The sequence below is a fragment of the Caretta caretta genome, chromosome 2 (assembly GCF_965140235.1).
Source record: "Caretta caretta isolate rCarCar2 chromosome 2, rCarCar1.hap1, whole genome shotgun sequence".
In the NCBI taxonomy this organism is placed as follows: domain Eukaryota; kingdom Metazoa; phylum Chordata; order Testudines; family Cheloniidae; genus Caretta; species Caretta caretta.
The window spans coordinates 162,942,167-162,968,507 of record NC_134207.1 but is presented as its reverse complement, the minus strand read 5'-3'; the positions used below and the strand labels follow the sequence as shown (position 1 = coordinate 162,968,507).

General features: G+C 39.2%; 1 protein-coding gene across 10 annotated transcripts in view; it reads left to right on the top strand.

The window, feature by feature from the left end:
- Positions 1-26,341, top strand: part of FHOD3 (formin homology 2 domain containing 3) — a 611,695-nt gene that overhangs the window by 146,321 nt on the left and 439,033 nt on the right. The gene's annotated exons all lie outside the window — the stretch shown is intronic.

Below are 26,341 nucleotides of genomic sequence, written 5' to 3'. Positions count from 1 at the left end.
CCACAGAGCTATGGTTTACTGGAATTTAGTTCCATTTAAACCATCTTTATTTCACAGACTTCACTAGAATGTGCATACAGCGAGAAGGAAAAAAAAGATTTTTTCTCTTTAATTTAACGAGCAAGCCAGATCTTGGAAAGATTAAAAATGTAGTTCAGTATGGTGTTGAAAAAGGACACAGTTGTTAGAAATATAACACCAAGTCAGATTTGAACACAACTTTCTTGCCAGAAATTGAATTGAGTTCCATTTTATTCTTACGCACGTATTTCAGTGGAAAGGATTCCTGCTAAGTCCGGTGGGAATGGTCACACTTCTGAGTTAATAGTCTCTCTGTAAATAAGGCACCTCATTGAGTATATCAGTACACAAAGCTCACACGTAGCAAATCCTGCTTATGAGAAATCTGGCCGCTGTCCATATAATTGCATTTCTGCAGAACTTGAGAGACGTGGTTCCAGTGGAGACACCAGGCCAGGAATGAGGTGTGAAATGTGGTTGGTTGTTTTGTTATAAGTCAAAGATCTCACAGAGCTTGTGGAATAACAGTGCTTTAGTTCCAGGGCACATGTTCTTCCACTCGTTCTAATTCTTCGAATTTCTCTTTTATAAATAAGGGGTTCCACCTCTTCATGCAAAGAGTGTCGGCTTAAGAGAGGTCTTACACAAGGGGACTCTGAGCTAGTATGTATATTTCAGAAAAAACACACTCAACGTGCATATTAGAATATAAATTAGCTGGTGGAGCCCAAGCTGAATATTGTATTACCGTGTCTCCTTCAACCTGGGCAACCTCTTCTCAGTCAGCAGCTCAATCAGCACACTTCCATATACAGTAGTCCCTTTCACCTTTGTTGATTTTTTTTATGGGTCTTGGTTTTGCCCTTGTTTTTCCCATTTTTAACCAGCTCTAGTTAAAATACAGGCTGGGAATTTTGAGTTTGACAATGACCATTGGGTTTTAGAACTTGGCTTGGTGGAGGATCTGTGGAGACACAGTAGGAGAGCTTGAATGTATGTGGGCATGGGTTGGTTGTCATCTGTCTACTTTGTTAATCCGTGAAGCATCATCTGTGTTAACTTTAAAAGAATGTTCCTTTTCCTCCTGTATCACTTGTGACAGGAATCAGATATAGAGGCAGCCAGGGGGCTCAGTTTGAAGTTTGTTTTAGGTGAGCGTGGGAATTGTGTTTTATTTTAGATTTGCTTTGCAAATAGCAATACCTGCTACACATAGGATTTGTTTTTTGGTTCAGAGTCACAGATGTGTATGTTGCAAAATAAAGACTGAATGGATTCCAAACAATATATCCCATAGTTTCATGGTTCTCAGTGGTGCTGGGCTTGTGAGGCACTTCTGTTGCAATGTCCAGTTTTTGTGGATTTTATAACTCCACAATATACAGTTCTCTTCAGTTTTGAAATTTAACATTTGAGACCTTAATGTGATGAAAGGGAAGTATTGTTAAAAATCCATATGTCCATTTTCCAAGAAAAGGACATGGAGTCAGACATTCACTGGGATCAGTGGTTGTGTTTTTATTATACTCCTAAACAAAAGTGGGTTTGGAGTTGTTTTGTTTTCTTTGCTTCGAAACAAAGTTTTATGGATCAAAGGCTTTAATTGTTGAGTTTAAAAATGTTTTTGAATAGAAATTAGATAATTTACTTTATCAAGTGGTTGCTAGGCAATGACAAATTTCCCAAAAATATCACAAGAATGTTTGTTTGCAGGGTTGGTGTAGCCATTTTGGTCCCAGGATACTAGAGAGACAAGGTGGGTGAGGTAATACCAATTTCTGTTGGTAAAAGAGACAAACATTTGATCTCATTTTAGGCCACTTTTTCTGGTGAGTTGCTAACTTTAACAGCTAGCTCTGAGATAAACTGGCAATGTCATACCTTGTGTCATCATGTTTCAACACAGTGATCACGACAAGGATTAATGTAATCCTGATGTGACCCAGCTAACGTATCCTAATCATATTATTTGACATCATGATATTGAACTGGCCCAGAAAGATTTATTGAGGCCCTAAATATCCCCCAGGTCTAATCATCAGCATGTGTTTACTCATGAAAATCAGGATGATATAGTTAAAATTAGGATCAAATTCTGCAGCAATTTTACATTATAAAAAAATTCTCCGAATATTTTTTTTGCCAGTCCATTTCAAATCTTAGCTAAGTGAAAATGTTAACTTATTGAAAACCTTACACTATAGAAATGAGATCACAATCATTTTACATTTGGCAATATGTTTTGTCCTGCTACAACTGAGGTCCTTAAAATCTCATTATAAAGTATGAAAGTATCAGTGGCCAGAAGGCTGTAAGTTACTCTTATAGTCCAAAAAAGGCTAAATTATAAATTGCCTGGTGGCTAAGAGCATTATGTAGTTATTTCCCTTTTGGAATGCAAAAACCAAATTCAGCTCCAGTCATTATAGGCCGGATCCAGAGCCTATTCAAATCAATGGGAGTTGTTATATATTGACTCCAGTGGGCATTGCATCAAGCCCCTACTAACTTGGGCCTGATTCTTCTCTCAACCTGTTGTAAATTGGTTCATATCTATTAAAGTTAATGGAGTTCTGCAGATATAAATCCAGTGTAAATGAGATCCAAAAGAGGCCCTGAGTTCCCAGTCATTGGTTGTCCACACCAAGTATAGAAGAACTGGATTTTGACATGTGGGTACAACCAATTTCTTATCCAAAAATAATTCTGGGTCTGGTACTTACTTGCACTAAAGCCCCATTAGTCCACTCTGGCAGTGTGATGGGGCCTTAAGGTGGTGGTAAATCATAATTACACTCACTTTGAGGCCCCTTTACAGTTCCTGAGCGGTATAAAGGAATCTGAGTTTAAATGAATATGATGCCTTCTATGTTTAGATGCAGAAAGAGCCCAAGCTGAGGGAAACCCCAGGCATGGTGTGTTTATAGATCATTCTCCTGCTGAAATTATATGAAAGGTTTAATATATGTTGGTACAGGAATGAAGAGAAGTGAAGTTCCCCTTTGTAATCTCAACCATTTAACCATGGTACTTGACATATATTGGATATAGATTTGCATTGTTCTGAACTACATTGGGATTTAAGGGCTTGATTCTGATCTTACACCAGTATACCCTCATTGACTTCAGCGTAGTTACTCCTGATTACTCCTGAGAAAAAATGGCACCTTAGACGTTTTTAGACTTGTGTTAAATATACTAACTCTACCCACTAAATGGTGAGCCTTTCTATCAAAACAGCATCAGATTCCTGTCGCCCGTATGTGGTATCTTCACACATCTCTCATCTTCCTGTCTATTTTATCAATAAGGTTTGTGTGATATCATCCATTCATACCTTTCTTGAGAAGGAAGAACTATTTTTCACTGACTTTTCCAACCACCAATCACTGTCTATGCTTTCTTTTATTGGGCTTTTTAAGCATATTGTACTCTGACAGCCTGATGACAGTTCACCGCATTCCAGTGTCTGGACTAGTCTGAACAGACATCCTTTAGTATTACTGGGAGAGTCCCTTTTTGTCTTGCTATTGAAATAGAGGAAACTCGGGGGACAGTAGTGAAAGGTTAGGAATCTGTTAGAAAAAGATGGAAGAGCTGTTATTTTTGTGTCTCACGCACTCTGACAACCTTTTTTTAAAAATCTGTAAGAAATGTACACTCATATGACCACATACACTGGGATCTGAGCATGCTTCTGAGAGAAATGTCAACAGAAGGGCTGGCTTGATCAGTATTCCACAATAGCTATGTGAGACCTTTGTCCTTTGCCTACACCTACTGAAGTCAATGGAAAAGCTACCATTGATTTTGATGCAAGATCAGGCCATAGGTCCTTTCACTCCATATGTGTGTAATAAATATGTGATAGGCTGTTCCACTTGATCTTCTTAATGTAGCTGTTTGTTCAGCAGAAATACTAATAAGTCTCTACTGACACTATCAGTCTGAATTTGTCCAAACGGGCAATGATTGTACATGATATACAGTCAGTCATTATCACCACAGACTGTACCATAAAGGTTAAGATTATACTGTTAATATTACTGTAAATTATGTTCCATTACTGTGTAATATTGTTAACTGTATGTTGTTGAATGTATGCATTAATATTTTTAACAAAAGGGTTAATTCAAAGAATAATTAAAACGTCTTATATGGGAGATCTCTAGCCATATGCCAGCTAGCAAAATTGAACACTGGTGTGTTTTGCAATACGTTTGTCAAAAAGAAAAAAGAACTCCTATAAAATCAGGCACATTTACTGAAGGCATATTTGCATGTGGTAATGCAAATAGTTAATAAATATAAATATATTTCTGCAATTCTGATGAGGGTAAACTCATGGGATGTCTTGAGAGGATTACTTATCTGAAAGAATTAAAAAAAAAAAGAATAAATCTGTTGTCTGGAAGAAGCCTCTGAGGATGGGGTTGAGTTAGGTTTATTGATTTAGTTTTACATGCAGACACTTAATGCTGCTGTGTAGTAGATTTTTACAACTCTTGTTCATTTATGACACTGAAAAGTATCATAGAGATAAAACTTTTTGGTATCAGCTGTTTGTCACAAGAAAGGAAACCTGTCAAACTCTGGTTAAAAGTGGTGTTGCACCTCTCTTTTTGAATTCCAGTTAGATGTGCAGTTAGATGTCAAGTGTCATTATTTATTTTTAGGCCTTCAGATGAAAGAAGTTAAAAAAAAACAAGTGAAGTTTTTTCAAGTGAGATTTATAATGCAAATAATGTTAATATTTACTGGGCCCTTCCTTTTGATTCTTTCCACGACTATACTATTATGGGGCTTCCAGGCACTTTATGTAGTTATATGTGGTATACTTCAGAGACTTGGAGTGGGAACTCATGGCCAGACTCCTAAAATGGTTTACTGTTCCTATGAAAACTAGTTTATGCCACCACAGTGATATGAGTTGCAAGAGTTAGAAAGCCTTTTTGTTTTGTAAAGTCATGCTTAACTTCTGCATGTGGACCAGTGACCGAGACTTTGCATTTAGCAGTGAAACAGCTTTTCTTCCTCCTTGCCATGTTTCCATACTCAAAACAAGCACTTATCACACTATAAACTCTTACCCACTTCTACAGTTAAAAAATGTTGACTCTGAGATAACTTGATTCATATTTCCTGCAGCTGGTTTATGTCTGTCCCTGGTTTTCAGTGGGTCACCCTGTGAGCTTTGGCTATGTTGACATAAATCAATTTCAAGTAGTAAATGTGTCTCATTTCTTTCTGCTGCGATGAGACATTATGCTGTCAGTAGAACCCACCAGTATTATTATTATTATCTATTCCTGTGAACTGGGCTGCTTTTCCTTATACCCTCTCCCCCACTCCCAGTAATAAGTTAATACCTTTATTTTACACACCATTTTTATCATGAAACTTGTATTTTTTTTATGGGAAGAACATAAATATTAAGACCATGGTACCAGTCTTCTGATACGGGAAAGCCAGGTGATATGGTAGCTAAAGTAAAAGAGAGCCCATCCTTTTGGGTTCAGCACTGAAAATAGGGATAGCTCACGCCGAATGGTGCATGTGGGAAAAATAAGGGGCTATTGACCTAATAAGTTAATATCATTTCATAAGCACCACATAATTTACATCATCTTCTCTGAGCAAATTTGGGAATGTATGCAATTAGGGCTAGATTCAACGCCTATTGAAATCAACTGAAAGACTCCCCTTGATTTCAATTGCCTATGGATCAGGCACCTAGGAAGTTCTTTGAATAAGGCAGTACAGAAACAGAGGTCCACTTCTTTCTCAGCTTTCTTGAGTGGACAAGTGGGACTGAGGAAGCCAAATACATTGGACCAAATTAATCCCTGATGAAAATCCCTTGGCTTTAGGAGAGTTATGATGGAGATGAGATTGTCTGTCTGTCACAATAGTTATCTAACTTTACTTATTGCTATTTAAACAGACAAATCTCAGTACGAGGGTAGAGACGTTCTCGTGTGAGTGAAAAAGGGTGGGGAAGAAGAAAGAGAGCACCAACTATCTGGTACCTAGTTATTAATTCTTACAACCTGCAGATGAGCATCGATGAAAATTAAGATGTCTAAAAAATCCAAAGTAAGTCCCCCACCATTGGTGTCTTGGTTTGTAAATTACATAGATGTTGATACATAATCAGTTCACCATCCATAGATCTGGTTTTGTCTGACTGTGTGTGTGTCATAAACATACAGCTGAGGGTAGCATAAAATCCCTCCTGGGTAGCTGTACTGAATCTTTACCTATAAGGGGTAAGAAGCTCAAATAACCTAGTTGGCCCCTGGCCAAAAGGGCCAATGAGGAAAGAACATACTTTCAAATCGGGGGGGGGGGGAGGTATTTGTTTTTGCTCTCTTTGTTTTGTTCACTCTCTGGACGGAGAGAGAGACCAAGCAGGTAAACCATCTCCTGAAAACATACCTGAAATGATACATCTACAATCTGTAAATCTACAGAAATTGTAAGTATGGGCAAGAAAATCCTTTAGATTATCCTTTGTTTTAGCTTGTGAATTTTCCCTATCCTAAGAGGTAATTTCATTCCTGTTTTGTAACTCGAAAGCAGAGTCAGAGGGGAATCCTCTGTGTTTTAAATCTTTGTATCACCCTGTAAAGTTACCTTCCATCCTGATTTTACAGAGGTGCTTCTTTTACTTTTTTTCTTTATAATAAAGTTCTTCTTTTAAGAACCTGATTGATTTTAGTGTCCTAAAGATAAAGAGTCTGGTCTGTTCTTATGTTAAAGGCAATTGGTCGGTATATTACTCTCAAGCCTCCCCAGGAAAGGGGGTGAAGGAGTTTGGGGGGATATTTTGGGGAAATAGGGACTCCAAGTGGTCCTTTTCTTGAATTTTTGTCAAAATCACTTGGTGGTGGCAGCAATACCGTCCAAGGACAAGGAAAGGATTTGTGCCTTGGGGAAGTTTTTAACCCACGCTGGTAGAAATAAGCTTGGAGGTCTTTCATGCGGGTCCCCACATCTGTACCCCAGAGTTCAGAGTGGGAGTGAACCCTTACAGTGTGATGCAGAGGATTAATGGCTAGAGTACTGGATGGGATTTAAGAGACCAGGATTCTGTTCTTGGCTCAGTCTTTGGCCTGCTTGATGATCTTGGGCAAGTCACTTCCCTAATCTGTGCTTGTTTTCCTATCTGCAAAATGGGGAGACTGAGGCTTATCTCCTTCATAAAGCACTTTGAGATCTACTGATAATATTATTGTAGGTTTTAAAGAAGGGAATTGGAACAATCCATTGTCCATTATTAATTTTGCATTTCCATAAGAGATGTTTTCATTTGTTTGATTTTTGGAAAACTTTTTAGGAGCCATTTCTATATAACTTGCATGAAATTAATGTTGAATTTTACATTAACGTTGAATGGTACTTTTAGTGTCACCAACTGATGAGGTCACCACTGATTAACAAGCAGGGGTCCTCTACCATTGAAAGCAGCTACAGTATATCTGCAGCATACTTCACAAAATCTGGTATTTTTTTTTATTGGTGAGCATGCATAAATCCCATTGAAATTGATGGGAGAGTCAGGTGCTCAGCACAATTGAAAATAAAATTTTTATTTAAGTGCTTATATATAGACATAGGTGCATAACATTAGGCATCCAGGTTTGAAAATGTTAGCCTAAGTTCCCCTCCATCATTCCCACAATACCAACAGCTTTTAAAATATAATTTATCTCTTTTCCTAATGAAAAGTTCACTTAATTAAAATCCAGTTAGTAAATTGGGAGGAAAAAAATCGTGTGCTTCCACAGACCTTGGAAGTTCGTTATTAAGTCTTGGCATCTTTACGACAAAAGCATATTGTACAGAAGCTGATTTTATCCCCTAAGAATACTAGATACTGTGGGCTAGGCCAATAGATTCCTGCACCAGCTGCTGAAGATTGAAGCCATTTTCAACCAGTGAGAGCAAAATAGCATTTTCAAGGCAGATGTTTTATTTCAGAACAAGTAAAAGGGCAATGTGCAAAACAGTGCTGCGGAAAAGAGGTAATGGGAAATGTATCTCTTTGACTTTGTAAAGGGAGATGGCTGCCAAGCCTACAGAAACAGCAATTGCTTTCTAAAATAAAATTAAAGGAATTAAAACACCCATTAAATTCTGAACAGTGTTCTTAAAGAAATATTGCTGCAGATGTCGCAAGTTCATTTGTAATGCCAGTGTAAATAGCAGTGCAACTGTGTTGGGTTCAGGGTAGCTGTCTGTCTTCTGATGAAATCCAATGATGATTCAACCTCTAAAAGTTTGGTAATTGAGTTCAGTTTGGAAAATTATCGGAACTGTATCCAAAGTCTCTAAGCACCTGCACAGAAATCTGGAAATCTCACGGGGACAGGCTTTCTCTCCAGATTTCCTGTGGTTCCTCGCAATATTTGGCAATCCTGAATGGAATCAGGAAATGCAGAGGCAAATGAAAATGAAAAAATAATAAGGGGTAGGAGGGAATTACACAAGCTTTCTTGAACCTCCAAAAAGGTTTGGTTTCAGTTCTGAGATTGAGTGAAGGAAAAATGTGTAGTGAGAAAACAGCTTCTGTGCCTGAGTCTGGGAACCATCATGCTGGTTCCATTTCTCAGAAGGTTGGAAAGCTAATTGAAAAGAATTATAGAGCAGCTAGAGTTACCTTTTGAGTTTCAAAAGAAGTACAGTTGTGCTGCAGTAACTCTGCAACCCTACAACCCTCTGAAGCTCAGCCATTGAATATGGACTATGTGATTTATCAGTGGTAGATAAACAGCCCATCAGTTGCTAACCACTGCATTTCAATTTAGAGTTAGCATCTTAAAGTGCTGAAACTGAAGCATTATGGTAAAAATGTATACATTTTTCTTCTAGGGCCAGTTTGGGATGGCCTGGTTGCAGGTCAGATGTCTCTTGTTAAGTGATCACCCTCTCCACAGACGTAGAACAGGATTTTGAAAAATGAAGGTCGGGCCTTTGAGAGGATGAGAACTTTACCTTTTAATAAAACAGAATGAGGAGCAGTTTTATTTATTTATTTTTGTCAGCTTTCTTAATATTAAAGGAATCCTGCAAAGAATTTTTAAAAGTTGGGTTTGAGCTCTCTGTTTCTCCTTTATGATGTATAAAGAGCTTGCAAGTATTTTTTTTGTTTTTAAAGGTATTTCCTCCTGTTTTTATATTACCTAAGAAATGTCAGGAATATCAAATTACTTGGTTTTGCTGGAGGATCTCTTGGGGAGGGAACAGAGGGGAGCTGTCTTGGAGCATGTGTATTGTGTGTTTTCATACCTTAATTGAAGAAGAGATGAGGATACTGCATCTTGAACAAAGACAGCCTTTAACTAAAATGTTCATTAGTTATTAGAGCTAGAATTAACAAAAAATAGTTTTAAACAGCCAGACTAAAAATCTCATCCTTTCTTGATTGCTCAACTTTCAGTCTCTTGACTTTTGTGATGTTCTCATTTCATTAATTTCCAGTTGCCAAAAAGGCCTCTCGGGTAGACAAGACCTGAATTTCTTAAAACAAAACGAAGAACCCACAAATCCCCTCCCCTCCCCCAATAACAAGGAGAACCTGCTCCAACCCCAGCTATTTTTGGGAAAGGGAAATCTGTTTTGGGTTTTAGCCATAAATCATGAAGAAGCCAAAAAATAAAGGGCACATGTGTATTTCCACCCACTTTGCTTGTCACATTTTACAAGCTAAATTTTGTTGCCGAGAGGAAGGAGATTAAGGGATTTTATTAAAAAGAAGTTAGGCGAGTCTGCTCGTATAAAAGTAACACAGCCTTAGTTACAGTGGCTTGGAAGACTTTCCTCCAGTCCTTCCTGAAGTGCCAGAAACTAGGAGATTGGATATTCACTCTGTTAGCTGATCATAGCAACTTTCTGTCGACGATGGCCTGATGTGAAAAAATGCCTACTTTCAAATGTTCAGGCAATTATCCACTGAACTATTTTAAATTTATAGTACTTTGTCATTTATTGGTAAATGTTGGTCTGCATTTCATATAACAACCACTCAAGATATCCCCAATAAAATAAAAATAAACTGCAATTGCATTTTATGTTTTAAAACAGTAAATTTATGAACATGCCAAGTCAGGGATTTGACACATAATGACCAACAGTTCTGTTTTTTCCTACGTAATGCATTTATTTATTTTGTGGCAAAGCCTTTACCTAGGGTGGTTGGTATATGGAGGAACAGAGCAATGTGGGAGGAGTGTAAGAGCATATGATGACGTTTAAAAGAACAACAAAAACTGAAGGGTTTAAGATGGGGAAAAGCGAGGATTCCAGGAAGAGAATTCAGAATTTATTGTTGGGACATATTCTTCCCCATAAGATGAATGGGGTGAATGTGAAGGGGATGGATGGTAAAAGGAAGGATAGTATGGACAGAAATCCCATTTACACTGTATCAGCTACTACATCAAGGACTTAATTACAAAATGGTAGTCAACTGTGAAGATTGTGGCATAATTTGACTTTATAGCATTGACTGGACTGAAAAGGGTTACAACCAAATTTTCAACCTATGCTATAGTCCTATGCCTGCCCGCCTAGCCAGTGGGATGGCTTGAAGTTAATGGCTAAAACAACACGAGTAAATGGGTCTTAGTTCCCTGCGCATCATGGAACCGTTCTACAGTGGCGAGGGAAAGCTGGTGAAAAGTTTATAGGGAGACATGGCAGTGGCGAAAGGAATGAAAGAGGAGAAAGTCTGGTAGTGATGGCAGAAATGAAAGAACTGTATGTGGCAAACACCTGGTACAAAAAGAAGACAGCAAGAAGGTGGATGTGGATTGCGCCAAACACAAAGAGCAAGAATGAAATTGACTATATTTTAGTCAATAAAAGGTGCATCGTTCAAGACGTCTCTGTGCAGCCTTTCAACACCGGCAGTGACCATCTCCTGCTTAGAGCGAAGTTGATTTTCGACTAAGTGGTGGAAAAGAAGGTGTTACAGATGGCAAACAGGAAACAGCGGCCGAAGACATTCGATGAAGCAAAGCTGAAGAAAGCGATTTCTGGGTTTGACTGGAGCCAGACGGAAAAGTGTGATGAGGACTGTAGTATCTTTGCTGACAAGCTGAGACGTTGCATAAAAGCAGCTGAAATTGAAAAGCTGAAGAAGACAAAGAGAAGAATCTTGAATGAAATGAAAAGCTTGTTGGAGAAGCAGAGAAACATGAAAAGAAACAACCTCGAGTACTCCATTCTGTGCAAGCTTATACGAAAACTGAAGGACGACTTCGAGAACTTCTGAAAAGAAAAGCTCCTCAAAACAGCTGAATCACGTAAGAGCCTCAGGACATGCAAGTGGAAATTGATGCAGTATAGATTGAGAGTGATAGCATTGAACAACAAGGATGGAGAGACAGTAATCGATGGAACAGGGATGGAGGAGGTCTGCAAGGACTTCTATATAGAACTGTTCAAATCAAGAATCAACGTCCCTCTCCCAATGCTCGAAGAGTCAGAAGAACGCGTCTCCCCCAATAATCATCAGTGAAGTCCGAAGCGCACTACACCAGATGAAGGGAAAAGCCCCAGGCAAAGATGGAGTAACGTCAGAAATGATTTATGCAAGAGGCAAAAAACTTTATAAGGCCCTCGCGTTAAGATTTAGTCGATCTCTTGAAGAAGGAAAAATACCATCAAGCTGGAAGGAGTCGAATACCATCTTGCTGCACAAGAAGGGTGATCGAGAAAATCTTAAGAACTACCACCCTATATGCCTGCTCTCTCACATCTACAAGCTCTTTACAAAGGTGATAACAAACCGACTCTCGCAGAGTCTGGATGAACAACAGCCAAGAGAGCAGGCAGGGTTTCGAAGAAATTTCAGCACGATTGACCATATATTTACCTTTAGCCAGCTCCTAGAAAGAGCAAGGAAATAAAAACTCCCGCTGTGCATTGCTTTCGTCGACTATGAAAAGGCCTTCGATAGCACTGAGTGTAACGCAATATTAAAGGCGCTTGCAGAGCAGGGCATTAACATGCAATGCATCAGTTTGTTGAAGGAAGCAAATACTGGATGTACAACAGACATTACTCTCCTTGAAACTCCTCTCCGCATCCCAATCGAGAAAGGCGTAAAGCAAGGAGATATGATTTCATCAAAACTATTCACCTCCTGCCTCGAAATGGTTATGAACAAGATCAATTGGAGGAGTGGTGTCCACATAAATGGAGAACGATTATCTCATCTCAGATTCGTGGACAACATCGTACTAATTGCCGAAAGCACCAACCAACTGCAGAGCATGCTATGAAGACTCGACAAGAAAAGCAGTCAGGTCAGCCTGAAAATGAACCGCTGCAAAATGAAATACATGCGATCAGACGTCTTACGAAAAGCCCGAATAACGGTAACAGGAGAAGAAATCGAAGAAGTGGAACAGTACATATATTTGGGCCAAGAAGTTAATATGTGCCAAGACCTGAACAGAGAACTCTCGCAAAGGATTTGGACAGGATGGTGTGCGTTTTAATTCCATCAAGAATGTCCTGAAAGGAAAAATTGACAAGACCACATGTACAAATATCTTCAATTCAGCTGTGCTGCCAGCCATGCTGTATGGCAGTGAAACATGGGCACTGACAAAGAGAGAAGAACAGCAGCTGTCGGTAGCTGAAAGGGCAATGGAACGAGCTATGTTGGGAAATGCCCTTCTGGATTGCATCCCAAATGAGGTGATCAGAGAACGTAGCAGTGTGAAAAATATTATCGTGGAAAGCAGACATAACAAGATGCGATGGGCAGGCCACACAGCACGGCTCATGGACAAGAGGTGGACCACAATCATTGCTGAGTGGTACCCGTGAGAACAGAAAAGACCACCCGGTTGGCCTCCAAGAAGATGGGAAGATGACATTGTTAAATGTTTCAGATGAACGTGGAGAAGAAAGGCAAGAGTGCGAGAAGAATGGCGGATGTGTTGTGATTGGCGCAGTCTTAACGACAGCTGAAGACCGATCGATCCAGGTGATCCAGGCTATAGTCCTGCTAAACTCCAGTACTATACCAGACCTGGTCATCTGCTATATTAATATGGTTCAGGGGCACAGTGAATAAAATGTGGGTCAGTCCTGTCTACGCTTTAAGATCAAAAAGTGCAGGCGCTACCATGTTGTAACTGGGAGCCCCGCCACAGTTATTAGTGTGTAGAGGGGATGAGAGAGAGAGAGAGAGAGAGAATTCTTGCTGATAGTGGGTTTAAATATATTGGGATGGATGTGAAAAAACATTAGATAATCCTTTCCTCTCTTCTTCCTTGTTTTTAACTAAGCAATGCATGTTTATGTTATAATGGGAGGGAAAGACCGTTAAGCACTTCTGTTTAATTGCTGCAGTACACTTATGACAGCTGTCCTCATAATTATTCTTTTATATAGTGCCATGGAATCTTTAAGTAAGGAGTCACAAGCTCAGTTTTATTCTGATATGCTGGCAGAATCTTTAGCAGCAAAAGTGCCCCCCTAGCATCACTGGCTGGCATTGAGTTAGTAGTGACTGAGAGTACAGAGTACTGTTTACTCAATTAGCAATGCTGTTTAGAAAACTGATTTAGCTTTGGGCTTGTGTTACCTTTCTAGAGTATTTATCAAGAGCAGGTCTTCATTATGCTGTATGCGAACTGAGAAAAACTCCTTCTCAAACTGCTTACAGGATATCTGTGACTAATTCCCCTTGCATGGTGTTGAAAATGGCTGAATGAGTCAGTGTATTACATTCTGGATAGTGCGTGTGTTTGTGTGAAAGTCGCAATGTTATAGCATAAGGATATGTTTCCTTATGGTGGTAAGAGCATTATTTTTAGAATATTTTTTGATCCTGTTAAAATCCACTATCCACGTAGGCCATATCCCCCTTGTATTTAAATGTGGAATGCATTAAAAAAGTAACTTGTGCTGCTCCCTTGTCTGGGTCCGTGGACTAGAACCTGGGTTGGCAAAGCTTGGGACAGCTGATGGTTCTCACAGAGCCACTAGGAGGCCAGATAGAGCCACAGCCAGGGAACACTATGGAGAATAGGTGCCACAGAAAGTACCATCCAAGGGAACCAGAGAGACAGTACCCTGTGGCTCTCTGACTGGCCAAGTGCCCTATATTAACCATGGGGTTGCCCCAGGAAGTTCTCTGGGTAACCACATAGACCTCAGCCTGCTGTGACTCCAGACTTTACCCCATCTCCTGATCTCTGGTCTCCGATCCTGGCCTGACTCTAACTCTTGCTTTCTGACTCTGGCCCAGTACTGTCTCTTGTCTCTGACCCCAGCTTGACTCTGACGCTAACTCTTGCTTACCAAACCTGGCTCTTATGATTTCTCCAAGTCCTACTCATCGACTACTGTCCCTGATGTGCAGACCCTAGGCCAGACCACCTACACTCCAGTCCTTTACATCCCCATTTTATGTCACACTTAGGCCTTGTCTGTGCTTGTGGCTTGTAAGGCATTTTTAGCCACATGCTCCAGTGAAAGGCAGGTTGTGTCAAGACTCACTGCTATGTGTAGCTACAGGCAGCTATGAAAGGCTCTGGCCGGGGAGGAGGTAACATGGAAAGGCTCTGGAAGCAGGGAGCTGCCAAAGGCTTTTCCTGCTGCTGGAGTCTTTCACTGCAGTGGGAAAGGCTCTGGCAGCAAGGAGACAGCAGGACACTACATGACTAAAAATAGCACGATGGAAACGGGAGGCACTGCTTGGGAATGTAGGGAGCCATGTAGGGTAAAGACTCTAGTGTTCTGCTATGTCTATACTCAAGCTGTGCCTCACAATCTACATTGCTGTTTATACTCTTGCTAGCTCGGTGTGGCATATCTGTACTCTACACTCTGCCGCAAGTATAACCCTACTCTTATTTATTAGTGGAGAAAAGTCAGATTTCTGAACAAACATTCTATATTGTATGTCTGTGTGAAACATCATGTATTCAATGTTAAGAAGAGATGTAAAAGATGAAAGTTCTACCAATTCAAGCATAGTTTAGAGTGCGGGCAGATGACACAATGCAACCAGTGATGTTCTGCTATTCTATGGATTCACACCGTTGGCACCTCAGCACTAAATAATGTTCCTCTGGGTGAAGGACCTCTCTCTTTTCCAAATCCCTCTCCATGTTGTATATCCTCATCACACTGGAAAAATTCTAGCATTGCTGCAAATGTCTCTGAAAATCTGTCTAAGCAGCTAAATAGCAGCAAGTGCTCATTTAACACATGCACTGGTGTCAAAATGTGGCAGCAATTCTATATAGAGCATTTAGTAATCTTCGCGGAATATCAAAGCATTCTGGCTATACCAGGTTTTACTTGAGGAGTATTTCCTGGGTATATGCTCAGCATGAAAGCTGATCATAGCAGATCGCAATCATGCTTGTACATTTTTTTTTTTCAGATTCTGAGGAGAGCTATGTGCACATTTCAGGAGGGAAATATATTCCCGTCCCTTAGACTCACTCATTCTTAGGAAAGAGGCTGGAGACCTAACCATTTTGCTCTCATTCTTGAATGTTATTTGAAACATATGACTATAATTCACTTAAACACGTTATGTGGTAGCATGCTCCATGCCTCTTACTCTAACACAAATGTATTGGTTGGGCACATGACTTTTTGATCTGTATATAATGTGGGGGTCTTAGTGCAAGGACAGCAGGTGGATTAAATTTTTGCCGACCTCTCTGAGATAATCTTAAGGAGTACTTGGTTTTTCTTGGCCTCATGCTTCTTCTGAATGGGGATTTATTTGCTTAACCTGAAAATGTGTTACACTCCTACCCACAGCTCCTTTTGCATTCTCAGGATCAACCAAACATTTTCCCCTTGACTATTTCCCCCTCTCTTTTCCCCTCTTTAATGAACGTAAGTTTATTGAAGCAGAGTTCACTTTGCTATGGCATTTCGTGGTTCACCAGCTGCTGTTAGGGTAAACAGTTTTTAATTTGGAGGAATAAATGTATATTTTTCTCTTGACAAATGTATTGCTTCTGCTTATTCTCCCCCATTGTTCAAGGACTGAACCATAGGGAACTTGCATGTGATGCAGAGTTCCAGCTAACAGGAAGCAGCAGTGAACTATGCTGTAGCGAATTTGTATTCTTTGTTATACTTGGTCTCCCCTGTGAAATACAATCTTTGTTACACTGAATTATGGCATTTTATATTTGATTATTGTTTGGTTATTATTTCAACTTTTTTTGGTAGACTTTCCTCCTTAAAACAAAACAAAAAACAAACTGCCACCACTAGTGACATTTAAAAAACCCCAAACAACAGCAAAAGAAAACTCACCCTGATTTTGGAATTATATTAACGGGACGCTGTAATGTATGTTTCGAGCCAGATACCCTTATTTAATCTGAATAGCACCCTGCTCCACCAGTGGTCCCTCTGAAGCCAATGGGACTGTTGGTTGAGTAAGGTACTACTCAGCATGTTGGGGCCTGGCCTTTAGACATATGACATACCTTTTGGGCTCATTTCTTACTTACTTTGACTAGTACCTGGCTCCATGGGCCCTTGACAGCGTTCATAGTTCTTTCATTTTATCTAATCTCGTCCTTTCCAGAAAAATGCACTACTCTTTTTGCCAAGAAATGAGGACAAAAACAATGTTTATGTAGGACCTATACTGCTTTATGTCTTGCTGTTGCAGACCAAACAGAGGGTATGTTTACATAGGGAGCAGAAGTTATCAAAAAAAACAAAAACAAAACTCCTCAGGCCTGGCAAGCTGTACTGTCATTGTGTTGGTGCTACTAGTGCAATAAAAAGGGAATTGAATAGAAAATTATATTAATTTATAACAGAAACACATGGGGAAAGTAATAAAATAATTGCATTTGTAAGGAATGACATTTTTTGAGATTTCATGAGGACATTAAAACACTTTAAAAAGGCAACTATAAATAGTGACCAACTGCCTTTTGAAATGTAACTTAAACCAAGAAACTAGGAGACGTTGAGGCCCCTGATTTTTAAAACTGCTGTGTGCAGATTGCAAGGGTCTGCCAGCATTGAGAAAATTGAAGGATAGGGGCCTGTACTGGGTATGATACTTTTCTCTAAACTGCACCAAAATTATTCTGATAGGTGCTGTATAAATGATTGTACTAATAATAGCTTAGGACATTGCTGTCTTCTCCTTTTTGGCATGAAAGAATACTTTTGTGATAGCCTTAATTTAGTGTTTCCTGGATTTGTTGTTCTAGATCACATTGTAATTAGAGCCAGTCAGAAAAATTTTGATGAACCATTTTGTTTGATGAATAACACTGTTTCCTCAACATATATCAATTTTGAGAAAGTGTTCCATAGGAAAGTTTCTGAGGTCCAGGGTGAATGGCCTCTCTAGTTGCTAAGAGAAAGGGAGAAATAGAAAACCTGACCTTTTTGACACAATTTCATTTCAGAAAAACATTTGAAAGGGTTTTTTTTTTTGTTCCAATATAGAATGAAAACAAATTTTGAAATTTGTTGCAAAATAAAATGAATTCTCCAACCAGCTCTAATTTTGACAGTATTTAAATATGCCTTTTAGTCCATCTCATTTGTGGAAAAAGAAAATGGATTAATTAATTTGAATATATCCTAATTTTTGTTCGAGCTCAGGCTAGATAAGGAATATGGTGTCATGATGCCAATTGTCAATCCATAAAAATGGCAAAAATCTATATATTGGGAAATCTCAGCAATAGCAAAGGAACATCACGGAGCATAATAAAGAGTAAATGGTCATCAAAATTACTTCCCAAGATAGCTTGAGAAATTAAAGTTTGCATCAGACCTTTAGAATTTTGAATAACACATCAGATACAACGGTATTGTTGATTTTTTCCTCTCATATATTTGAGAGATGCAATTTCTTGTTATTCAGAAGGAGAGAGAGTTTATAACTTTAAATGGGTTCCCGCTGGATGTGCATTAGGCACTCTGATCTATTAGTGATGCACATGCCTGTGCTACAATGTAAAAGTTTACCATGGTAGTACTAAAGAATGTTGAAAGGACTTTTGTCTTGCAACTTCCTGTGTGCTATTGTGTTTCCTGAGCCAGTTAATAATAGGTGGGAAGAGAAAGGAAGTAACCAAAATAATGAACACCAGAAAAATCCTCAAAAGTTTGGCCAAAGCCATTCAGTAACTGAATAGCTCAAAACACTTAGCTTTCTATTGTTAATTTTGATGTTTGTACCAGCACATTTCACACTCTTCTGTCATCAGTCATCACACGTAATGAAGTGCATTCTGTGCAATTTAGGGGATTATGACAATACATTTTCGAGATATATTTGTTCTTGTGGATCTTCTGAGATGTTCAACAGAACAAAAAATGGCAAATTAAAACCATAGTTTACTAATTTGGTAATTCAGAATGCTAGCCTGTACTTTCTCAAAGGCAGTATGAGTATGTGCATGCATGTACATCCTCATGCAGAACAAGTGAAGTGGAGCTGTATGGCTTTATATTATAAGAAACAGAATACTAGACTTCTGCTTATCAAGAGAACTCTGGGTGTGTGTGAATGCGTGTGCACAAAGAGACAGAGAGAGAGTCCTTTTTATAATACAGGTATCACGTATTTCAATTAAGGCAACAATTCTTTTATAAAATATTGATATTTGAAGTCAAAGTTTTGAAAAATTTGAGTCTATAGAATGAAAAAAATATATAAATATAAATAAAACTATATATATAAAACTTAAAAAGTGAAGTGCTCTACTTGCTCTAGAAACTTGAGTATTGAATGGATGTTTCAAAGCCTTTCTGCCTTTAAGCTTTAGTTTATTCTTGTATATAAACCTTTCTTTCTAGATGGGGGAGATGTTTTATTTAAAAAATGTGTTTTGTAATTATGAGATTTGGGGTTTCACCTTTTTTTTTTTTTTAAGTAGAGCTTTTTTGCTTTCAAGCAAAGTGACTAAAAATGACACTGATAGTGAATGTGGGCTATTCATTTTGTTACAATTTTCCTTTTAACATTTACATTTTATTTTTTAAGTTTATTTGTAGGAGTTGTCTGCAAGAAAAAAGTTTATTTTGCATGACAGATAGAGGCATGTGCAAGCGAATTATATTGAATTCCAGTACTGGTCAGAGAATGGAGCAAACAATAACTTCTTTGTTTTATGGTTTGAATAAAATATAAACATAGGTATTGAACTTTGCAGATGGAATAAGGAAAACTGTCTAACTAAAGGTATGTCTTCACTACCCACTGGATCAGCGGGCAGCGATCGATCCAGTGGGAATTGATTTATCGCGTCTAGTCTAGACGCAATAAATGGACCCCCGAGCGCTCTCCCATCAACTCCTGTACTCTAGTGCCATGAGAGGCGCAGGCAGAGTCAACGGGGGAGTGGTAGCAGTCGACTCACCGCAGTGAAGATACCACAGTAAGTCGATCTAAGTACGTCGACTTCAGCTACGTTATTCACGTAGTTGAAGTTGCATAACTTAGTTTGATTCTTCCTCACCCCCCAGTGTAGACCAGGGCTTAGGGGTGAATGTCTTTCTTTATTTTCTTTTCACCAAACCCATTGTATACGTAAATTTAAGATAAAAATGAAACTCCAAAACAGCACATTCTGCAGAAAAACCCTCTTTATCCAAATGTATGACAATTAAAAAAAAACAACCAGATTTCAGTATGGCAAGTAGTTCCCAGAGTAAACAGGTTTTATTTTGTTCTGTTCGATACTTCAACACTGAAATGACGTGATCTTCAAAGGCACATCTGGGAAGCCTTTATGTTTCCTTTTCCAGTGAGACATTCACATCTTATTTTCATAAACAGGACTGCCAGCTGAGAAATTGGGCAGGGAGAGGCACTTAGGTAGTTATTCCCATTTGACAGCAGGATGTGTCTTTTAAACTGGAAATCATATTTTATACCTTCTAGTCCTGACACAGTTTACAGTTAAGCTTTGTGTGTTACAGCCAATGTGGTGACTGTGGCAGAGAACTGCAAATTTTTTTCTTTAAAATGTCCAGAATGCCTCTGATAAAGTCCTCCTTTTAGTACCAGGATCCAATTAAGTATCAGTGCAGCTACAAAACAGTGTCCATGGCTAAGTAAAGGAGTGCGCACACATACCTTGCAGGCAGTGTAAAAAAAAAAAAAAAGTCTTTCTGTAAATATACCTATATATTTTGTACTGCCGCCCAATATGCATGTAGCTAGCACAACAGAATTGAGAACTTCTGAGGGCTGTGGATCAGTCGTAAGGTGTTACCAAGGTTACCAAGAGCCTTTCAGTACATTGGGAATTTAAGAGTGCAAGAACTCTAACCTTCATGCATCAACTCATGTGATATAGTGATCAAATGTGAGAAGATTGTGCTGTTTTAACTTTAAGTTGTTTTTAAAACTGATGTCTACATGACAGAGGCTCAGCAATAGCACTGAGGCATTCAGGGGTATGGATTTTTCAGACCCCTGAGCACTGTAGCTATGCCAACCTACGTTTTGAGTGTAGACCATGCGTCACTTAAAAGTGGTGTAAAACCATATGTGGACACACTTAATTTGGCTTGAGTGGCTTATTTCAGTTTATTTTAAGCCAATTCCCAACTGACTTAAGCTACACTGAAATATGTCACTGTTAAACCAAAATAAGCATGTCCACAAAGGGGTTTGCACCAGTTTCAATTAAATCAGTTTTAAATTACCCTTTTTGTTAAATCACTGCTATTCTCTGTGAGAGAAGCCCTTAGAGTAGTGGGCTGAAACACAGATCATGTAGCAATACTGACTAAAAATCTGCTAAAACATTCAGTTACATTTCTGTACAACTTTATCTGGATTTGTGTTTGCCTCTGCATTAATAACATAAAGGGTAAAAATAATTTTGACCAAGTTTTTTATACTGTAGCCAAATGTTACTGCCTTTGTGGTACATGATGCACTGTAAGAGCAGTGAAACTCCTGATTGATTATATTACATTACATTATGTTTACTTACTATAGCCGTTTTGATGCAAATTACTAGGGAAGGATAACAGAAGACTCCAAAAAGTAACAATATTCAGCACAAGGTCTCAAAGAATGAGAATACTCGACCATAGAGGTAAACAAGTCAGCAACTGGTGGTCATGAATAAGAACAGAACCAGGCTTATGATGATGGCTACCATGATTCCAAGACTTTACAGTCCTCCCAGGGTTCTCTTATGCATGTGTTTTATATGCTGAAATATTTTTTCTTAGTAGTTTTAGCAGCAGTTGAAAAATGATTAGGTTTCCTACTGAAAACCATACAAATGGGAAAATTAACAAAGGGATTGGGTGGTCGTAAGTGACATACTAAAGAGTTGGAAAAAAACAAAAAACCTTGATGCTGGGAAGATAGTTGTATGATTAGAATCTGTGAAGACTGAAGTCTTTCACAGAACAGGCATATTGCAGTCTGGTGTAGCCCAAGTTTCTGTCTCCCCCTGGCCTGCCAATGTGCCTCAGTGCTGTTCTGAAGAGGACAATGGTAGAGGGTGAGAAGGTAGCTCAGTCCTCACATCTGTCCTTGCTAAGTCTCCCAACAAGGATAACTGTGGTCCATGAGGTTTTCTGATATGGACTCCTATCCACTTGGAACTGGCCAGAGATTAGTATGCGGTTAGGCTGGAATATTTAGGAGTCACGGATATCCCAACATCCTCTAAAATTTTTGATATTCTGTATGATACCTGATTATTTGTGTACCTTGCACTTTTTGTGCCACCCTGTCCAGTCTTGGCTGGGGGTATATGGTATAATAAACTGTTCATCATAAATAAAATAAGTCTGACTTCCCAGATGATTACAGTCCACCAATTCATTTGATGTAGGCCACTGAATAGCCATGAGATAATATCTTTTGCTCGTTGCCTACCTGGGCAGGATTTGAAACAGTGACCTAGAAGAGAGAGGCTCAGTAGCTGATGTTATCTAGCAATTTCAGATGGAATGTTTGTGTATTAGGTTAGGATACTGAAAAATGACACTCACTGTTATTGGTGCCGGATGGATTACCCATGCAACAAGTCCGTTGATCCACTAGTGTTGAGTGGCATAGCAGAGGCCAGTTCATTTACTTTTAATACTTTTACCTAGAAAAGAGGGTCTAGCTGTAAACATGCTAAGTACTCGACTAATACAGATTTCTAGAGAGATGCAGTTTCCTTTTATTTGCAGAGATAAGCTGCAATTAGTCTGATATGGCAAATGAAATTTAATATGGAGAGACTTTCACTTTGGCTTAACAAATAGGGAGAGCTGAAAAAGAAAATATGGAAATAACGAGGGAGCAGAACATATGCTTCTCGATGAACTTTGATATCTGTATACAGTAAGCGATGGTTCAGCAGCTATAAGGCCATCACAGTGAAGAAGCAGTGGTGTTACACTGGGGAATATTTAATATAGGTAGGACAAGAGAAGACTGAACTCATGAGTATATAGCAACTGCTGCACCCTCACCACTTGAAGCAATTACAAACAGAAAAAGTTGTATTAGAATGTAATATGTTTAGCTGTTTTTAATGCAATTCAGTGGATGGAGTCAGTGCCATGTTTCTAGCCTGCCATAAACCACCAGCGAGTGCTCGATGGACTGAAAAGAGGATCCCTTTTAGATGTCAAATTGGGCACCGAAAAACAGAGGCACCTAAAATCCCCAGGAACTTTTGAAAGTCTTGGCTTTATTGATGCTTTTTCCAGCACTGACTTTTTTGGTACAGTTGAATATTTGATGATGCGATAGAAATGTTAAACCATGGTCTGTTGAGTAAAGGGGAAGCTAATTCTCTCCTTGAGATCATTATACATGATGTATTGATTTGACTGTACTCTTTGATTGAAAATCCATTCGTTCAAGTAGTAAGTAAAATTCCATCAACTTCGTACATACTGAGTAGACCTGTTGCACTGTTTATTTTCTTTTTCTTTGCTGGATTCAAGCAAATGTCTCAGGCACTTTTGTCTAGTGATTAAAGTGGCAGGAAACCTTGCATTATGTGGTTGTTGCCAACAGTTTACTGTTGAGAGAACCTTGCACGATCTAATTAAGGTAATATGTGAAGCCGCTGCTGTGAGTGAGCCAGAATAACTGTTTTTGTTATATAGCTACTCAGGGGCATGCACAAGGGGAGGGCAAGCAGGGGCACAGACCCCCCAGAAAATCTCTGTGTGTCCCTGCAGCCCAGGAGGAAGCAGCGGGGTGGCTGGCTGCCAGCTGAGCTCCTTGTCCCTCCATCCCTACAGCTGCAGCCTGCTGCTTCTCCTTTCCTGCTGCTGGAGTCCCCCACATTGCCTCTGCCTGCACCCCCTGATTCACCTCCGTGGGCAGTCTGCAAAGCAGGCGGCAGTGCTGGGACTCCAGCAGTGGGGAAGGAGAAGCAGCAGCTGTAGGGGTGGAGGGAGGAGGAGCTGCCTCTCCTCTTTCCCCGGGCTGTAGGGACATGGAGAATGCCACTGCCATGGGGACCCACTGCCTCCTCACTTTACAGGGCGTCCTCACCAGAGGTGTCCCAAGATTTTTTTTTCTGGGGGTTGGGGTGGGGGCATGTCATGTGAACCTTTAATTTGTGTGTATTTAGCGTGCCCCTCCAAAAGAGGTCACATTTAAATTCTCTGCAACAAAGAAGCCTCATGTGAAACTCTGTGAGGTGGTGTGAACATTAACCAGACATTCCAGCTGGTTTTGCATATTCTTAGTGTGTGTGTGTTTGAAGGAAATGCACAACTTGGAACATGGCCCTGTTTCATAGCATGCTCTGCTGTCAGTATCACTGCTTAATAATACAAGAAGACTGATGCCACATCCAGGAGCTGGGAAAGATTGAATCACTACGCACGCTGAAAGCTATCTTGGTGTGCTCTTAGCCAAATGATTGTCTTTTGCTACTTGTCCACATATTTTGGTTAAATGCCCGGTGCTTCCTTTTGCTTCCTTAAATGCATGCTTTACTTTGATGACTAAACAATCATAAATCTCAGTGGTGAAAAATTGTCTTGTTGTGAGGGAATATAAAAGTTTAAGATGCTCTCAGAGGAGACCTTTGGGATGCCACGATCATCTCTGGAGGAGCATGGCTTGAGATCTATGACTATCGTTCCTGCCGTTCTCTAGTTTATATATGCTATGAAGGGATGCTTTCACTGTGGATGATCTAGGATGTGAGATGATTTAGCTGCCTTTTGGAAAATCTTGTGAAAATGAAGTTATCTTTTCCTTGCCCTTGGTGAGCTCCTTGCCTGATGTTGCGGCACTTATTAGTATAGGAATAGTGGTGATATTACTTATTCCAGTACCACAGCATAATAGAGGTACAGTAAATGCTGTTGAACTGTGACATTTACTCCTTTGGATTTCCTCCTGTTTCCTCACCCCATTCTCCCAAAGTACCACATTCTAGCTGGAGTTGAGGAAAGGTCTGAGAGCATAAGTCTTAAAATAATATCTTGATGTTTACGAGATGACTCAATCCAGAATCTCTTGTCTATCTGGAAACAAACTGTTGAGATGGTGACCACAACAAGTAGAGTTAATTATAATTTAAAATTCGAGATTAATGCTTGGGGAAAAAAATCTGTGAATATCTGTTTGAATAAAAATTGAAATTGCTTCAGCTGTGTTGGTGCTCTTTTGTTATTTGTAGACATTCTAATGAATACATTTTTTGGCAGGAATGTTTGAAGTGTCACATTTTAAGCACAATTTTAAGACCATTTGCAGAAAGAGAATTGTAATTCATAAATACAAGTATTCACACTAGAAATGTAATTCTTATTAGTGTTATGCATATTCAGTCAGTGAGCAGACCACAGTACCATGTGACCTTTAAGTCTTATTATAAATGAACACTGCTGATTGGGATATGAAATATCTGTATTTGCAGTGAATTATTCATTAACAATCTGCAGAAGAAGCATTCTACACAGAAATTATTTGGTGAATAAATTTTCAGTAACAAATACATCTGAGAAAATCATAGAGTACTCACAGACAATGCATGAACAAAAAGAAGCTGTAGTTGCTAAATAAATTGTTCTCTCTGAATTATTAATAAAACAATGGGAGCTGGAGAGCATGCGTAACAGCAATATAAAATAAAAAAAAATAAAATATTTGGAAATGATTTGCAGTGAAGTGAAGAAGATACGAAATTACTAGATGATGAGCTAAGAATTTACATTCAATATTTATTATCTGTTCTCCAAGAGGATTCTACGGACTTCACTGGGAATTTTGCATGCACAAAGGAGGAAGGAGCAGCTTGAATATATGCGAAGAACACTACTGTAATGTAGGGAGGGGAAATTTTATTCCAAGGACGCTGGGGGAAACTCCCACTCTTAGGCCTGCTCTATACACAGTTTTTGTACTGGCATAATTATTTAAATTAAGGGTGTGATTTTTTTACTGAAGTAGTTATACTGGTAAAAACCCTAATATGGAAGCAGCTATACTTGTGTAAAGGTGCCTTATGCAATGATAGTTATTCCCTTCTCTGTACAAGAATAGCTATACTAGTGAGGGTTGTACCGCTTTAATTACACTGACACAGTGAAAGGGGTGAATCTTTTGCGTGTAGTCGTCTTTATAAAAGGTCCCAAGGGATCTTATTCTCCACTTGGAACAGACATGACCTGTATTGGAACAGGACTTGAACAGTCTCAGCTGAAAGACAGACACAGAGTAAACTGTCTGGCACTCAATTTATCTAACCTTATGGCATTTGAATTTTGTGGCTCCATAGAATCTAGCTATTTCCAAACTGAGACACTGTGGTAATTCTCATGTGCTCTAACCTGGTTTTTCAAAACAAACAAACAAAAAACCCTCCAAGACCCCTGCACTTCAAAACATACAACACTTGCAAGAGCACTGCACAAAATGTTGATGGTAAAAAAGATTGGATAACGTTATATTATCTCTTTAAACAATATTTTTCATGTCTGAATCATACGTTTGTTTTCATGCTGTTTTCTGTCACAGCAACTACTTCAAGATTTTTCTCACATGAGCTGCCAAAGATTAGTCATTAGCATGACGTTAGAAGCAACCCTTCTGTTCCCAAGGGCTCAGGGGTCTGTTCCAGTTGTATTGTGGTGGTGTTTGGGTCGGTACTTTTGTTGTGGCTATCTGGAGATGGGCTCCCAGAGTTTGGCTGATGTTTGTTTTTAGGAATAGAGAAGATATATAAAAAAAAAAAGTCCCCAGAGTTCCTGTTGTTGTGAGACAGCTGAAACATCTGCTGAAGTGATGAGGAGGATGCTGAACCAAGTGCAACAGCAGGGAGCTCACAGTTCTTCCTCCTCCTCA